Consider the following 12,951-nt stretch of genomic DNA (forward strand, 5'->3'; position numbering starts at 1 on the left):
AGTGAAAAACTGGATAAATGTAACCACCCGACTTCGGGGATCGAATGGACATTGCGCCTCATTTTTTTCATTCTTGCATATTCTCATTTTATTTTAATTACTCCGATTTTATGTTAGCGTTTTGTACTGTCTTTATGTTTTGTGATATCTTAAAAATTCTTTGTATAGCGCTTTATGGGTAATAAAGAAATCGGTATTTTGTCTGCCGTTACGTTCTGAATTCAAATTCCGCCGGGGTCGACTTTGCCTTTCATCCTTTCGGGGTCGATAAATTCAGTACCAGTTACGCACTGGGTCGATGTAATCGACTTAATCCCTTTGTCTGTCCCCTCTATGTTTATCCCCCTTGTGGGTAATAAAGAAACAAGTATTGAGTGAAGAGGAAAACTACAGAAAGTCGAAAGAGGTGTGGAGATAGCATTGTAATTCTTCATTACCCACGAGGGGCCGACAAAGAGGGACATACAATTACATTGGGAACACATAAAAAAATGTACAATTAAAATAATATATCAAATAAATAAAAACGTATGATATAATGAAAGATGGATAAAACGTAAAGATGAAAATGGTGTTGCCCGCCCCATCAGGCAACACCACTTGCTTCCTTTTCTCTATACTCCATTATGTCCAACTCAAATCTCTATCAAGAGGTAGCATTGACCCGCCAGGAGTGGAGGTGGAATTTAAAGAGTTGCCACCAGTGGTGGATTTAAGAGATATCGAACTCTAAAAGTATGAAATTAAAGAGAAAAAAAAAAGAACAATTGTAAATAATACATATAACGGTTCAAATGGTACTGCATGGGAATGGGGCCCATGTGTCCATTTTCATTTTTATATAACTTTCATTTCATTTACATTCGTTTTATGTTTTTTGTTCCCAAAGTCTGGGGGGTAAAACCCTGTAGTTATGCCATAATCAGTTCTAGGGGGTGATGTCTCCACCAACCATACCCGTTTCGTTATTAAATTTTCACCAAGTTCTTTTATGCACTCGAAGCATCTTTCCTCACGTATCAAAATGCATTTTTCAGCACATTTCTCTGGCATTTTCACTCTTATTATTTCTTTTAACCTCTCGATTTTTCTCTCCATCTGCTCGCAATTCTCGTACTTTATCAAAAGCCCCTTGTATTCCACATCTTTCTCCGTTCTCTCCTCCTCTTCTTGTACATTATTAGTTTCTGGCTTTTCTATCTCTTTTATGTTTTCTGTTAACCGTTCCTTTGACTTAATTTTTCTTTCGTTTTTTAGGGTTAGTAGCTCCATTTTCGTTGTTCTTTGTTTTCTCTGTTTCACACTTCTGTCTCTTTTATTTCCTCCGTGTGGTCTACAGTTTTTCCTCCTCTACTTGTGCTTTCTCTTGCTGTGGCTGTGTGAACTCATATAAGGGGCATTTGGTCTTCATATGACCTCATTCCCCGCATATGTAGCAATTTGGTTTCCTTCCCTCGACTACAACATTTAGCGTTCTCTCATCCTCTACTTCTATCTGATAGGGAATTCTTTCTATGACCTCGAAAGTGGCAAAAAGCCACATTTCGAGTCCAAATCCCCACCATTTGCACACTTTTGTTTTCGCCACTGATCCCAATTCCGGCTCCTCCTTGGTTGCAGCCAGCATTGTTGCAACCAACCACACTGGTTTAATATCTGGTGTAACTCTGGGAATTCGTATTTTTACACTTCTTCCTCTATAGCTTGGTAGCAATGCTATTTTCTCACGTCTTAATATGTTGGTTGCATGCTTGGTTTCCTCTTCTATAGTGGCGAACCTCACCTCAACCGTACCGAACTTTCCTCTGTTGATGTACGTGGCTTCATTGATAATTTCACCCAGGTACTCCTCGATTTCTTCTTCGTCACCATTTCAATTTTACCGGTTTCGACAGCCTGTGTACGATACACTACTGTCCTCAGGATTTTATTTTCTTTAGTCTCTTTTGGGGGACACAATTTGTACGAGTCTCCCTCAACTTCTATCAAATTCCTGCTTCTGGTCACCTCCTCCATATCCAACTTGATTAACTTGGTTTCCAGCGGCACTGGCTTCCTCACCGCAGTGGCCTTGGTGTAGCTTTCCATGCTGGAGACACTACCACTTGCCATAGTTGGGGGAAATGCAGCAGCTCACGTGAAATACAATCGTAATAATTCCACAAAAATCACAATTATTCACCGAGATAGTTTTCACAAAGTAACACAACATAATTCACAGAGCCGTTATACCGCAAAGCAGTTCAACCGGCGTACTAACGATTCTGCCAGCTCGCCGCCTGTTCAATCAATACTGCCTTCATATCCTCTGCGTAGACGTATGAATTCACGTTCACTCTTGCTATTGAATGAAACTTGATTTGTGGTAAGTCACATAATACCACACTCCATCTCCTCCACGTATCTTTTTTCCTTTCTCTTGGATTTTTGGTTCTCTTTTTTCTTCCTCCATAAATAGTATCTCCATCTCACCTTCATACAGTTGGGTTTCCGACGCTTTCTCCACTGGTAACTCCACTTTCTTTTTCCCTTCCTACTGCCCTCCTTCACAGTTTCTTTTCTCACCTCTTCTCTCTTCTTTTTGCGCTTCTCTGGCGGAGAACTCATTCCTCCGCTCCTCCTTTTCTTTTTAACCATAGTGAATCCCTTCTCCGTTTCTTTTTCCGTTGCCTTGTCCTGTACTACCTGGTCCACACTCTCATGACTCTCCTCCTGTTCTGTTAGTATCTTTCTTTGGGTGCACCATGCCTTCATGTGGCCCCTTTCTCCACATGGGAAACACACTGACGGCCTACCCTCCACAGTAACTCTCAGTCTCACATCTTCTGGCAGCACAATCTCTTCCACCACACTATTCAAGTCCTCCGTTGTTGCCTGAAACGTTAATTCGATACCATATCCCCAGTAACCTACCTTCTGGGTCCTTGTAGCCTTCAGAATCTTCCCGTCTTTCACATGATATATTATGGCTGTCATCAGCCATTCTTCTTTCAGTTTGGGTGGCACCTTACTCACTCGCACTTTGGCCACACGTTTGCCGCAGTACGAAGGCAAGAGCACCCATTCCTCTGTGGAGTGCTTTATTGTTTCCTCCTCCGTTGAGAAGCGCACCTCCATAATGGCATATCTTCTTTCTCTCGTAATGTATGTTGAGAATCTTTTTATATTCTTAACACATTCCTCTATGGTCTCTATTTGTGCAATTTCTATCTTTCTCGTAGCTGCCTTCATGGTTTTAAACATGACCGTTCTTTTCGTCACGTTGGCCGATAGCTTTTCGGGCGGTGTTAGCTTCAAAGTGTCTCCTTCCTTTGTTATTAATTTCTCACTTCTATCTTTCTAGGCTCCACTTTTATCTCGTGGACCTCCAACTCTCGCGTGTGTACCCCTTTGCTCGTTGCGGCCGCATAACTTGGGCCTGCCTCCGGCGCCTTCTCCATTTTCCCGCAATGGGAAACAAAACAACAATTAACGAATCAACAACGGCAATAATTCAAACAACAATTCAATCAATAATGGCAACAAGTCGATAAATAGTTCAACATAGACTCACGCAATAACTTCATAGAGACGGGATACCGCTAAGCAGTTCGCCCGGCGTGCTATCGTTTCTGCCGGCTCACTGCCTTTAATGAGAAGTTAGATGTGCGTGGACACAAGAACGAGAATACTAGTTCGTGATCAACTGTACACGGGTTGTTGCGATGCTGTATCGAGATGTTGTGACTGTAATGCGGAGCCGGTTGTGGATGTGATACTGAACCGGTCACTTGACACAGGAGTCTCGCAGGTTATATATTCACCGTTAATCCGTGGAGCTAACACACAAACAGTGAATCGAAGCGTTGAAACCTGGGCGAGTTATTTGTTATGCTGTGTACGTAGAGAGATGACGTTGGTGAGAAATTTGATGGTGGCAACGAAGACGGAGGTCGCTGGAACTGGCTATCTTGTGTGGTCAGAGGCTACACTTTAAAAGGTCTGAACCAAAAACTCTTATGACGAGAAGTTGAGTTTTTATAGGGAGCAGTCGGTTCAAACTGCGTTTGAAAACAGACTGTCTCACGTGATTTATTTGGAGGCTGCGATTGGTTATATCCTGCAATTGGCGCGACAAATTGCGCCAATACCGAGCAGAGTGGTGGACACAATGGGATCCAAATGGTGGTTCCATTACGTTCGAATATATATATAATAAATGGGAGAGAGAGATTACACTACACGTCTTTTCTCCATGCATGTTGCAATATTTCGGGTCATTGATTGTTAAAAAAAATTTTATTGATATAGGTTTGATCATTTTAACCCAGGGTTTTCTGCATGACAATACGTGTTTGTCAACTGTAACACGTAGACTTCGAAGTTTTTGGATTTTACATATACAAATGAAGTAGGTAAGAACGAATCCTAACTTCATACGCATACATGCACAAAAATGCATGCATGCATACATACAACTCGTACATTATAAATATTTCTCAAATTTAAAATGCGACACTTTTGTTATCGTGCGTGTATGTGAGTGAATACATGTATCTATGCATGTAGTGGAGGTGCAATGGCCTAGTGGTTAGGGCAGCGGACTCGCGGTCATAGGATCGCGGTTTCGATTCTCAGACCGGGGCGTTGTGAGTGTTTATTGAGCAAAAACACCTAAAAGCTCCACGAGGCTCCTGCAGGGGATGGTGACAAACCCTGCTGTACTCTTTCACCACAACTTTCTCTCACTCTTACTTCCTGTTTCTGTTGTACCTGTAATTCAAAGGGCCAGCCTTGTCACACTGTGTCACGCTGAATATCCCCGAGAACTACGTTATGGGTACACGTGTCTGTGGAGTGCTCAGCCACTTGCACGTTAATTTCACGAACAGGCTGTTGCGTTGATCGGATCGACTGGAACCCTCGACGGAGTGCCAACAACAACAAATACATGAAACAGAACACGCTTGCACACACACACACACTCACACATTAGCTTCCTCTTCCACTTCGACACATCAAAAGTAAATAAATAAAAACTTTTCAAGGAAACTAACGAACGGATGACAAGTCGCAAATGGAATTTCTGAGACTCAAAACGATTGATTGCCCACAAGCAAAAGGCAAATACTGTTGTTACCACAAATCACAAATGTGAAAGCGTTTGGATGTTATTGTTTTTGATGTAATTGTCATAATATTCAAAAAGTCAACAGCTAGTTGTCGTGTTGCTGTCGCCGGTAGTTCATTATGTTGATGTCAGCTCGGTTAAGCAGCTGCCTGCGTCATTTCACTGTCCGTCTGCCACTTCGTCTCTACTGTCTCTTGGGCTGTTTCTCATGCTCTCTCTGCTACATCCCAAACTTCGGTCAATATACAGTTTGAGACCCGTTAACGAAAACAAAAAAAAAAACCCTACTAGGTGTAAAAAACGTGTAGAAAACCAATATGAAAAAAAGAATTGTCCAAACTAACGGGGGCTGCCGAGAGGACTTTCGAAAAATTCACAAGATCCGATTTTTCCCTTATAACTTTCAGGAAAATGGATATATATTAATGAAATTTTATAGAAATACCGTTCAAATGGCACAAATTACAATTATAAAAAAAATTTCTAGGGAAAAATTTTTCCGAAGGGGTGAGGAGAGGACGGAAAATTCACAAGATCCGATTTCTTCCCTCATAACTTTCAGGAAAATTGATATCTTTTAATGAAATTTTGCAGAAACACTTTCCAAACGACATAGATTATGATTAATAAGAAATTTGTGAGGAAAATGTTTTTCCTGAAAGTTATGAGGGAAAAAATCGGATCGTGTGAATTTTCCGAAAGTCCTCTCCCCACCCGCCCCCATTCGTTTGCACAAATTTTTGTTTCCATATTCGTTTTCTACACGTTCTTTTACACGTATTGGACTGGCTTTTTTTTCGTTTCGGTGACCGGACGCTAAACTAGATCCTGAAAGTTATGAGGGGAAAACAAAACGGATCACATGAACTTCGCGACAGTCCTCTCTCTACCGCTTCGGAAAACATTTTCCCCGCAAATTTCTTCATAATCGTAGTCAAGGCGGCGCTGGCATCGGCCATGTTCGGATGGTGCTTTTTACGTGTAGCGATAAGTACCATTTATTAGTTTTAAAAATGATATTCTCCAAATCTTTGAATCTGTCTCTTTAATGACCACCAGTATGGCTTCTGCAGTGCCATATTCACTAAACACTTACCACCCTATGTCACACACCAATGAGCTCATATTGTTAAGAAATCCGCTGAAAGTAATGTTGTTGTCCTTAATGTCCACAAAGCTTTCAATCATATATGGCATTTGAATTTCTAATTCTAAGTGTCTGCACCTTAAGGTAGCCCATGTTTTCTTCACAATACCATTCCTTCTTCTAAAATCTCACAGCCACCCATCATTTACCTTAACATTAAGTCTCATGTGATTTTTCAAGGTTTCACATATAGATTTTAGCTCAAGACTTTGTATATTAACATCTTTGTTGAACGCATCACTTGTAAACTGCTTCTTCAATCTTAGTTTGTATCTTGTCCAAGTTTCAAGTGCTTTCTACTCTCCACTATAGAATTATACATACTATCATTTTGTATACATACTTAAGTAGATACGTGTTGAGAGCCTTCTAAACTGCAATATCTATCATAAGAAAGCATTTCTTATAGACATGTGGCATTAAAAATTCAGAAAAATACCAGGAACAGGTAAAGATCACCCAGTATTGGTGGTGAAATTCCTGGAACTAGATTTCTGCGTCCAACCCATGCTAGCATGGAAAGCGAACATTAAACGATGATGATGATGATATTCATCAGCAGCAAATATCTACATCATCTCATGTCAAGCAAACACCAGCTGCTAGCTTAATATTTAAACTAACTGAAAATAAATTGATGTTGCATTTAGGCAGAGTCATTAGCAAATTTGTATACAGATTGCTAATTTTCAATTATTGTTGCATTCATCACCAATAAGGAACTGAAGAAAACTGTTGTAATATAGCCTTTGATTCCATCAAACTTATATCGAAACAATTTGTTTTTCAAGACCATAAATTCCTCAAGTGCAAGTGGAATGCCTTGTTCTAATTCATTAATTGGCTCTAATTTCTATATGACATTTAAAGTCACATTCTTTTGATTTCTCAATAACTTGATGCTTTTTTAAATTGTAAGGACAGCAAAATTTTGAAAACATACAGTAATGATTTCAAAACCACCAAATCTCTGTATACAACACTGCATTAATTATAATCAAACTTTCAGGCCAAACAATACACAAAAAAAAAAAAAAACAATCTCCTCCCACCACCATCCCATTTTAGTACTTCAGTTTTTCTTTTCTCGATCAGCAGCTTTATACATGCATGTATATAGATATGTATGTTAGTGTGTATGTGTATATATTTATGAAGACACATAAACGAATGTGTGTGGACATGTATATACTCTTTACTGATCTCTAGATGAAACATGTTACAAGGTGTAAGTAAACTTTATATTTATTTGTACAAAGCTTCTTTCAGGCTTTCATTAGTCTGGGGCTATTGCAAAAGCCACTTGCCCAAGGTGCTACCCTGTAGAACTGTGCCCCAAATTATATGTTGGGAAGTGAACTTCTCAACCACACAGCCATACATGTAGCTATCTATACTATTAAAAGTGAGGTTCAATTTGCTTGCTTGCAATGTTACACAGCCAAACTGGTGCCTAATGGGAAAATACTTTGAAAGTAAAGTGTCCCTGAAATGTGAATGCGGAATAAAACAAGTTTTGCGTAAATCAGACTGGTAGTTATTGTGATATTCAGGATTTGGGGGTATAGATACCCAAAACAGTGCATAATGGGAAAATACTTCGAAAATAACTTCACCTTGAAAGGGAAGAAACTCTAACCTTTCCATTTGACACATTAAGATAGGCAAAATATTTTCAAGTAATAGCAGAGTGTGCAAGAAGTAGCAGCTAAATCTTTCCTTTTCTGGGGAAAAGAGCCATTTATGTGTGATTTCGATGTTACATTTGTTGAATATGATGGGCAAAATATTTTAAATTGAAAATGACTTCAAAAATACAGTAAATATTTTGTAAAAGACCCGTTGGTAACCTCAGTATGAAAGGAACCATTTACACGTAATTTCGATTTCCCATTCGTTGAAAACATATGAAATAACATGGAAAAGAGAAAAAAAAACAAGAAACAAAACTCCGTTGCTGGGAAACTCAGACTTCCTTGGTGAGCCAATGGGTCACGGGTAGTCTAGTATTATACATATTCCTGAATACTATTTTGTATACTCATTTAGAATAAAATGCCTCATACAGTCATCTGAAGTTTTGAAGGCTAACACACATACTTTTCCCTCCTCTGTGTGTGTGTGAATGTGTGTGTGTGCATGTATGTATGCATACATGTATGTATGTATGTATCTATGCATGTAGTGGAGGTGCAATGGCCCAGTGGTTAGGGCAGCAAACTCGCAGTCATAGTATCGCGGTTTTTTTGATTCCCAGACCAGGCGTTGTGAGTGTTTATTGAGCAAAAACACCTAAAGCTCCATGAGGCTCCGAGAGGGGATGGTGGCAAACCCTGCTGTACTCTTTCACCACAACTTTCTCTCACTCTTACTTCCTGTTTCTGTTGTGCCTGTAATTCAAAAGGTAAGCCTTGTCATACTGTGTCAGGCTGAATATCCCTGAGAACTACGTTAAGGGTAAACATGTCTGTGGAGTGCTCAGCCACTTGCACGTTAATTTCAAGAGCAGGCTGTTCCGTTGATTGGATCAACTGCAACCCTCGACGGAGTGCCAGCATGCATGTAAGTTCACTTCTGTTTTTAATTATATGAATTTTTCCTCTGAGAACAGAGTTGGTTTCTAACAAAGGATACAAAGAGCTATCAAAGTTCTAGATGACAAAAATAAAGTTACATTTGAAACTTGAGAAAAGTCTTGCATATTTTTACAGTCCCACTTACAGATTGTTTATAACATATGAATTAGCTAGCGGACTTCTTTTCCTGAAACCCCACCTTATTCAGACTGTCACTTGGTATTTACTTACAAAACTAGGAGCACCAATTATTATTGATACAAATGTGAATTTATAATCTGGATATAGGAACTGGAGGTTTCAAAGCAGTTACGTGTGTGTGTGTGTGTAGGTAGGTAGGTAGATAGGTAAGTATGTTGTTATTCAGTTTCATTTCAAGATTTCTTGCCAATAGAGAAACAACTAGTTTCTAACCAAGTTCCAAGGCTTTTTAGAGTGTCGGGTGTGTGTAAGAAGATGAAGACTGTTTATCATAATATAAAATTTATTTAGAATAGATGGTACAAACACAGTTTTTACATGATGTAAGAAATAAGATATCCATGTGTCTTGGATCCTTTTGAATGACAAGTAAGAGCTAATTAACTGCGAGAAAAATTGTGAAGGTAACAGAAACGTGTAGTGTCATGTGTGAGGTTTAGTCAGAAAATATATTCAGTTCGTGGCTTGGACTAACTGTAAAAAATTATAGCAGGTGCCAGCAAAGTTGGTAACATGACAGTTAATTTCCTTGTAGGCAGTGGCAATAGAATTAGTTGCTGAACAAGTGATAAAGCAGGAGAATGACGGTTGTCTGAAATCTATTAAGCAGGAATCATTGTAGCAATGATGATAAGAGGTCGGCTTAGGCAGATGTCATTAGAACGATGATAACCGCATGTGATCTGTGGCCTTAGGGAGAAGAGAGATTCATGCTCCTTGGTGTCCAAAATGGAAAGAGAGAAAGAAACAGAGAGAGAGAGCGCCAAAAAAACCTTGGAATATATAGGAGTCGGCTACCATGCCACCTGTTGGTGTTTTCCATCAAAGGGACATAATTCATCTATTTTCACTATGCTACATCATCATCCTCTGAGACCATTGTTGGTAACTTTGTAGAATTTGTAGGAGAGCAGAGCAGAGCAATGGCACAAAGGCAGAGGAAAGGGAAAAAAATGTAAAAACCTAATTTCTGTTCTCACTGGGAAGAAAAATACCTGTCCCATCTTGTTGAGCAGAGAGAGTGGTCTCTCTGTGGCAGAAAATGAAAGCCAGCAGTCAAAAGTACAAATCCAGAAATGCATGGATGTACCAGCACCAATTGTAATAAAAAATGCAGGAACTGAAAATGGAAAGTGCAAATATATGCAGCATCTCTGTCAAAGGTAACACCATTTGCAGAGTCTGATGCAAAAAAAACCTTGAGCTAAAAGCTGTGCACCACAGACTAAGCATTCAAAAAGAGGTATTGGATAGGAGATCACAGCATTAGAAAGCATGCTGGTGAATTAATGTGCATGCGAATACGAACATACAAGCAGGAGGAAAATAGAAAGTGTACAAAAAGCAATTGAAAATGCAACTAGAAAACATAGAAGCAATGTACAATTTAAATTCAGTCCATGTAGAAGTTGAAAATAAAGCATGCAAGAGAATGTGCAGAAAAACGGTGCAGTTTGTTGCATAAGGAAAACAATAGTTCAAAATTCAATATGCAAATGACAGGGTGCGTAGTAAAAGGAATATGCAATAAAAAAAGAAGGCATATAAATCAGTACAAATGCACATAGAAACATAGTGAGGTGGGAATGCACACTCGAATAAGAAAATCAAACAAATTACATGCAACAGAAAATACAGCAATTAAAAGTATACAAGAGTCGGGCACTAAGAAGATAGTTCAAATGAAAGCAGCTTTGCATAATTTTTTAGGCCAATGAACTCGTCTTCCAGAACATGTGGAAGTGACATAAGTCATTGAAGAGATAGGTGACTGAGGTTTCGGAGGTGTTGGTGAAGTTGTGGTGTTTGTTGTTTGAAGAGGTGTGTGATGAAGGGGAATATTTGGCTCTGTAGTGAGGGCTTCAGAGAAAGCACGCTTCACTCTGTCAATCGAAACTGTGTGTTTTTTTCCACTAATGTTTATGGTAAAAAGCTCGTCCGTACATACACACAGTAAGGTCCAGTGTAAGGTTGTGTGAGAGGACCTTTCACAGAGTCTTTACGTAAAAACACATGCATCCAGGAAGCAATATCAGAAAAAACAGCAGAAGATACAGTTTGTCACCGAGAGGACATTGGTGGAAGGTCAGACAAATAAGCCTGTGAACGATGTACATATGTTGTTGGGTCGTGGGTGGATAAATCCTCAGGTGCCAACATCTGACCAAGAAGAGACAATGGAACACCAAAGAGTAGCTTGGCTGGTGAATATCCCAAATCCTCTTTCACCAAAAGGCAACAACCCAAAAGAACAGGTAGGTTCTTTTGGATGTTTCACACCTAAAATCTGTGAAAGTTTTTTAAAGAATTGTCTCCTACGGTCAGTCATGATGCTTAACGGGACACCAAACCACGACATCCAACTTGAGACTAGAGCTTGGGCTGCCGACTCTGTAGAGATATCACATAATGGAACAGTCTCAGGCCAACGCGAAAGACGGTTGACACATGTAAGAATGTAGCTGAAACCACAGCTAAAGGGCCAAGGACCAACCAGGTCTATATGGAAATGTTGAAAATGAGCATCTGGAGGTTCAAAAGTGCCAAGGGGGGCGCAAATGTGCTTGTGTACCTTAGATTGCTGGCATTGTAAATAAGAGTAAGACCATGCAGTAATATGCCAATGCATATTCGGCCAGAAAAAAATGAGCTGCAATAAGCTTTACAGAGGTCATGATGCCAGGGTGTGATAGCATATACAAGGTGTTAAAAACAAGTCTTCGGTGTCACTCGGGAACTAAATGACACAGAAAATCGGTTGAAACATCACATAATATAGGTCGGTCAGCAGTTGGCAATGAAAGGTATTCAAATTTACGGTGTGCAAATTCATCAGATGAGGTATCCAGCGAACTCAAAGCGGGTTGGTCAGCAGCTAAAGTAGACAAATTAATCTCAGCAGCAGATGACAAGAAACGTATGAGAAGCTGCAATAGGGTATCAGCCACTATATTACTGGAACCAGAAGTATACCGGATATCACTAGTAAACTGTGATATGAAATCCAATTGCCGGGTTTCTCTTGGTGAGTACTTGTCCACTTTTGATAATAAAGCGAATGTGAGAGGATTATCATCAGTGAAAATTGTGAATTCTTAACCCTTGAAAAAATGACAGAAATATTACACAGCTAGGAAAATGACCAACAGTTCTCTGCCAAACATGCTATAATGAGATTCAATGAGTTTGAGCTGGCAAGAGAAGAAAGCCAAAGGTTGCATCCTATCATGGTAAGACTGTTGAAGAACAGCACCAACTGCAGTATCAAATGCATCAATAGAGAGAGAGAAGCAAGTACTCTCAGACAAGTTTTCCAGTTCATCTTTCATTGTTTGAAAAGCTTGCAGGTGCAATGGTGTAAGAGAAATAACCTCGTTCTTTTTTTGTTTTTTTTCCTATTTTGTAACACCTGAGTTAAAGGGGCCAGTTTCACAGTATACTGCAAGATGAACCGGCAGTAAAAGTTTACCAATTCCAAAAAGCAGCAAAGCTGCCGAAGAAATGTAGGAGAAGCAAGACTTTGTATAGTCTGAATTTTCTCAGGAACAGGTCGAATTCTGGTGCTGTCTGTCAGATGCCCCAAAAATTCCAAAGAGGAGGAACCAAAAACACATTTGGCAGGGTTTAATTTCACTTGGTACGTATTTAAACGCTGGAAGAGCAGTGTTAAGTGTTTCTCAGGAGTAGAACCAGCGATTAGTAGGTCATCTATGTATGCAAACACAAAATGCAACCCACAAGGGACCTCATCCATGAATCTCTGGAACATATTATCTGCATTTTTAAGTCCGAAAAGCATGGAAAGGGATTCGAAGGACTCGGATGAAGTGACGATAGCAGTCTTCGGTATATCATCCAGGTTAACAAAAATCTGGTGATATGCCCTTACTAGGTCTATCTTTGAAAATACTGTGCAA

The sequence above is a fragment of the Octopus bimaculoides genome, chromosome 5 (genome assembly GCF_001194135.2).
Source record: "Octopus bimaculoides isolate UCB-OBI-ISO-001 chromosome 5, ASM119413v2, whole genome shotgun sequence".
NCBI lineage: Eukaryota > Metazoa > Mollusca > Cephalopoda > Octopoda > Octopodidae > Octopus > Octopus bimaculoides.